This window comes from Pinus tabuliformis, chromosome 5_2 (assembly GCF_031772625.1).
Source record: "Pinus tabuliformis cultivar Carrire ecotype Pingquan chromosome 5_2, CPIR1, whole genome shotgun sequence".
Taxonomy (NCBI): Eukaryota; Viridiplantae; Streptophyta; class Pinopsida; order Pinales; family Pinaceae; genus Pinus; species Pinus tabuliformis.
In genome coordinates, this window is record NC_142306.1 from 555,840,108 (window position 1) to 555,846,847 (window position 6,740).

Here is a 6,740-nt window from a genome sequence, read left to right on the forward strand (position 1 = left end):
CCATGCATGTGCAAATCTCATGCACAACTATAGTCACAACTGATAGCAATCTCAACCTCTAACACCTGTCTCCATTGAACTGTACATGCACTGAGTTAACTGATGTATTCTTTAGTTGCTTTATGAGTTAATAATTAGTGAATTAATTTAACAATTAATTCACATCACTCATCACTAGTCTATTTGCAGTTAGACTAAATACAACTAGTTCAACCAAGTCAAACTGAACACAACTCCATAATCAACTCCACCGAAACTCAATCACATGAGTTCTAACTGAAGTCATGCATGCAATAGCTCAACTGACCCACAAGAAAAGCATATTTCCTTCTGACAGCTGCATGTGCCACATCTGTAGCTCAAACTGAAGTGCTCCAAGAGGATAAGATAATGTTTATAGTCCAAATATTATTATGAGACAATAATATTCGACTGTTCTATTTTTAGCCTGGCAGTCTAAAAATAGAAACCACCCATATGTCTAAAAATAGAAGTCCATCTATTTTTACCAACATGACCAATCATCCACAAATAGCATCCTGCAACTCACAGACCATGATCCATATGTCTAAAAATAGACGTAGTCTAAAAATAGACTTTGCGCCAAAAATAGCCTACAGGCCCACTTAGTGAAGGCGACTTCTTTCCACTAAGCTCCATCATCTTGTTGCATTCTCAACACTCCCTCTCAACGATATATGGATTATCAGCAACCCCTATCCTACCTCAGTGGTATTCGAATTTTCCCCTGGTGAGCGCCTTCGTCAAGATATCAGCATCCTGATCCTCCGTTGGAATGTATGAAAGTAACATGATTCTCCGCTGCACACAATCTATGATATGATGGTACCTGATGTCAATGTGCTTAGATCTATCATGAAATACTGGATTAGCCGAGAGTTTAATGCAACTTTTGTTATCACAATAAGTCACAGTAGGCTCCAAGTAAGAACCGAACAACCCGACCAGAATCTTCCTCATCCATATAGCCTCGCATGCAGCCAAACTTGCTGTCATATACTTGGCCTCTGCTGAACTGAGTGCCACGTATCTCTGCTTCCTGCTGTACCAAGAAACTATTGTCGACCCGATACTGAAGACCCCTCCAGATGTGCTCTTTCTGTCCTTTGGGCTCCCTGCCCAATCTGCATCCGTGAAGCCGCATAACTTCACCTCATTCTCATGTCTGTACCACAATCCATATCTCGATGTGCCTCTAAGATAACGCAATACATGCTTTCCTGCCTTCCATAAGAGCTTGGTTGGCTTAACCATAGCTTGTGAACGCTGATTAACTACATAGCATATATCGGGTCGTGTATTGACCAGATACATAAGCGACCCCACCAACTGTCGATAAACAGTGGCATCCACTACTTCCATCGAAGTAGCATCCTCCTTCCTCCAACCTCCAGGAAGAGGAGTATCAACAGGCTTGCAGCCATGCATGTTGAACTTCTCCAGTATCTCCCGAGCATACTTACCCTGAGAAACAAATGGTCCATCACTGCGCTGCCAAACCTCCAATCCCAAGAAATAATGAAGGAGGCCCAAGTCCTTCATCTCAAACTCCTTAGCAAGATCATCCTTGCATGAAAGTATCAACAGGTCATCACCCGTTAGAATCAAATCATCTACATAAAGTACAATGATAAGCAACTTACCCTCCACCACAATCTGGTATAGGTTAGGATCCGCCTCACTCTTAGAGAATCCAAGTCCGATGAAATAACTGTCTATCCGTGTGTACCAAGCACGTGGTGCTTGTTTCAACCCATACAGCGCTCTCTTGGGCCTGCACACATGCGACTCGCTGCTGAAGATCTCGAAACCTTCGAGCTGTTATATGTACACCTCCTCCTCAATGACTCTGTTGAGGAATGGAGTCGTCACATCCATCAGATGAATGTGCCACCCCATCTGCACTGAGAGAGCAGGAATCGTCCGTATGGAAGAATACCTTGCGACAGGTGCAAAGGTCTCCTCATAATCGATCCCTTCTATCTGTGGAAAGCCTCGGGCAACAAATCTTGCCTTGTACTTCTCCACACTCCCGTCAGCTGCCTGCTTAACTTTGTAGATCCATCTCGAACCCACCACTGATTTCCCTTCCAGTCCTGGGACAATCTCCCATGCACTGTTTTTGACAATCGAATCATACTCTTCCACCATGGCATCTACCCATGTCGGATCCTCCACATCTTCCTCGAAAGAGGATGGCTCAATCATAAAACATTTGCTCACAAGAGCCATGTATCCAGTGTACCAATCATCACTGAATTCAGAAATTGAATCCATCAAAAAAATCATTATTTACAATATGGAAGCAATACAATTGTGGGTCACATTGTACAAAGAGAAGAGGAGAAAATGGGAGAGTGACAAGAAAGAATTCAAACGGTTGAATTGCAGAAGTGTGCCTTATCATGATCATTTAAAAGAAAATATAGCAATGAGATGCCCTAAAAGTTGGGTTGTTGATCAAGTCAAAGAGAAATGCGTTGCATCTGTCCATTACCCATGTGTTGAAGAAGATGCACTAAACATAGGGATTGGGTGCTGCAACTCGGTAATTATATTCTATTTTTGTACGATTTTAACTTCATACTACACCTTTGAATTGTAACATATATATATTTTTTATTTTTAATTATGTGGGTTATTAGACACATGACATTGTGATTTTTTCACTTTTTTATAGGTTCATTTGTTCCCATCTATGTGGGCATATGGACATCATTTTCGCACGGAGAATGTTGATGATGGATGTATGATACAAGACTATGGAGTGGAAGTCCAGTTCAACCAATCTAGTCGTGCTAGCCACTACGATCAAAACCTAATGCAGGGGACATTAGGTTATGTTCGAAAGATACAAGAGAGCATTCAAGTGAACTTATCTTCATTACAATGTGTTATTTTTAGGTTCAAGTGGTGGGACAACTTTGATCAGAATAACGTAAAGGAATATCGCGATAGTGGGTTGATATCTATCAACTCTAGAAAGATGTGGCATAAAGCTAAGAAGCCTTATGTTTTCCCAAATCACTGAACTAGGTGTTTTTTTACCCATATGTGTTGCATAGGGATTGGTGGTTCGTATTAAGACAAGACCCTAGATCAAAACATATTTTTGAGAACAACAATGTTATAATGCCAAGCGAGAAAGGTAATCAGAGTTATACTATTGTTGTTAGTTTTTGTTGTCATTATTTCGCTAATTATATTATTTTTTATTCATCTTTTTGGCATTTTATAATATAATTGGTAAGATTCATATTTTTTTTATTAAATGAAAAATATATTTATTAATATGGAAACATAACTTTCAATTAAAAATAAATAAATAAATCATCAGTGCACCAGAGTCAATGCGCTTTAAAACACAACGCACCGAATAGTGCATAAATATTTTTGACACACCAATGTTATTTCACAAATTTAAATTTTCACAGTAGTGCATCACACATATGCACTACTATGCATGTATAACGTTTTAGCACTGGTATGAAAAATTCATGTTATTAAATTTTCACAGTGGTGCATCACACATGCACTAGTGTGCATGTATAACTTTTTAGCATTGGTATGAAAAATTCGTGTTATCGAACACATCAAGCTATAATTATATGTTTAAATATTATTTGTGTGGTGCATTTGCTAATTATTATCATAATGGTGCAAGACAGGTAAAATTTTAAGGATGGAAATTTATTTTAAAGTTCAGAAACCTTGAAGAATCTAACTAGTCCATAATATGCAATGTGTAAAATGTTTGCCAATATTTTTGTAAAAATATTCAAATTTCCAATAATTTTATGTAGTCTTTATATAACATATTGGTGATTTTTAAGGTAGAACAATTTTATACTATAAAATTTGGGCGAATGATTTTTAGAAAAAATGGAAAATAGGGAATCTTTATTTTGAAACAAACATGAAAAATTAGCCCACTTGCGAATATTAGCCCCTAAAATTTTCCCTTGTGCAAGAGGAACATATCAAGCACGACAAATTTATGATGGTGATTAAGAGGAATTTGTTTGACTTTAAAATAGATTTGGTGATGCATTTTTGTTTCCTACTTAGATTATGTGAAATAAATATATATTTTTTATGTATTTATAACTAAATTTTTTAAAGTAGACATGCCTTTATCATTGTGAACATGATGTAATATTAGCTAAAAGAAATGTGAAAAACATGAATTTTAGTGACTATATCGTGAGAAGTATGTGGAAAAAATAATAGTTTTTTAGTTGTTCATTAAGAAATACTCAGATGTAATATTTGTCAAAAGTTTAAATCTAATATACTATCATTTTGGTATTATTTAACTCATGTTTATCATTAAAAAGGGTTAAATTTAAATCAGTACAATAGCAAATAAAGAACCAAAATAGCATCAAAATGTTATATCTTTATTACTAGAAAAAAAAAATACTTCTCTTTAAGGGAGAACTTCTAGAGAAAATCCCCAACTACAAGTAACTTCACACGAAGTCTTATGTTACATTTCTTTATTCTCATGTCTAGAGAGACAAATTTCTAGTTTAAATTGGTAAGAGTTGCTATAAATATTAAATTTAAATTACTTGAAAATACCGTAACTTTTGTAATAAATTGAATTTTATAAAAATAGAATTTTTAAGTTATATTAAATCTAAATTAATTGTAAATTGAATTTTATAAAGATAGAATTTTTAAGTTATATTAAATCTAAATTAATTGTTCTGAGAGGCACTCTACAACTCAGTGTGGGAGAGATGTTGTCACGTAATGTTATAGTTAAAAATATTAAAATAATAATTTAAATTAACAAATTAAAAATAGTAATAACAATACTTCAATTTACACCTTAATGTTATATAATTTTATATAGAGATATAAAGTAACCGAAAGTAAGAAAAAATAATTTAATTTTTATTATGAGGAAGAAATGTAATGAGTAAAAAAATATAATTTACTTTTTACTACAAGGAAGAAATGTAATTTTTTCACATTAGAAGAAATAGTATTATTGATATTACATTATGTGTAATTCATTCAATGTCCCATTTACATGTGATATAAACACACATACACACATAACAAAAAATATTTTACTATAAGTAAAATATTTCAATGTTCATATTAAATAACATAATTTTATAGATACTTTATATAGAGAAAAGGAAGTGTGCTTAGGGTAGCTCAATTGGCATGAAGTTTCACTAAACCACCGGGGTGAGAAGTTGGACATGAAAATGTAGTCCCACCAAACTTACGATATATATATAAAGTAAAGTAAAATAATTTAAATTGAAAATTTTCTTATATTTTCATTGTGTAACACCCCTCAATAAAACTAAATATTTAATTTACTATAATAACTCAGTGAACCATGGGCTATGTTTTTTTATATTTTCACTTTAGTGAGAAAAATTGAGAGAATCCTTATTGTATTAATAGTTGCTTTCTAATTCAATGTATGAGAGATATTTGTAATTTTTTCAATATTTTGTAACAACCCTCAATAAAACTAAATATTTAATTTACTACAATAACTCGGTAAACCACGGGCTATGTGGAATCCTGTGGAAAATTTAATGTTCAAAGTTTATTTTTATTTTATTTAAAAGTTGGTTATGGCCAGGGAAATTTACGAGAAAAAGTCACTGAGTGAAAGTTTAATTTCCTAGCCAGTTAGAGGACATTTACTCCCACAACTAGAGATAAAAAGAGCCCAAGATGAGGCATCAGATAGGGAGACTGGAAAGTATTTTATTCCTGGAACAGGACATTTATTCCTCGAACATGACATTATTGAGGAAGGGCGGGACAATGCCACATTAGGGTATTCCTGCACTGGTGGTAGCCACTAGAAAACCTAAAATAAATTGGTGAGTTAGTGAGTTCCTGAGATGGAATGGTAAAGTCTTGATGTCTTTGGATAGGAATGGTAAAGTCTTGATGTCTTTGGATAGACCTAGAAAAGTTTATGTCTTCTATTATTCTGGAAATGAAAACTAGCACGAGAAAGTGAGTAGAGGTTACCGTTCTCATTGGTCAGGGGGTGTGATGGTATTCCTCTGTAAATTCCCAAAAAGCCTAAAATTAAGTACTTTGAATTATTGCTTTTTCAGAATAGCTGAAAACAGTGTAAATGTTTCTTGCAAAAATTTTGTAATATGTAGAGTAATGAATTTGTTATGTAAGAATGATCTTTCTTCAAGGAATTTGTATTAGGTGTATTATAGAAGTATAGGAAAAAGTTAAAGAAATGTTGGATGTAATGGAAAGAAAATACTAATCCATAAAATGACCCTTCATTGAGAATTCTAGAAACCGGTTAGTTCCAATCTAATGGACAGAAGTCCATCAATGGAAGAGTCCTTGTTCAAACAATTTTACTTAAACATTTAAAAGGGGGTAATTAGCAGGACCTGAAGAAAATCCAATCCCGCCTACTTAATGGGTAAAGGATCTAAGCTGGGAATTTTGTAACAGGAATCTAAATTCCAATTAGAGAACTACATTCCTATTAGGTGTGAAATATGGTAGTATAACTATGTTGAATCATTCTTCTGTACAGGAAAGGACTGTTAATTCAGTGTGAGCAAAGATACAAAGTGTAGTAATGGTTCGGAGAAAACCATGGCAGCTGGATACCAAAAGACACATCAAAAGAAAATAAAAAATTTATTTGTCATTAATCCTATCGAGAGGTTCGACTAAGTCCCTAAAGATATTAGAAGGCC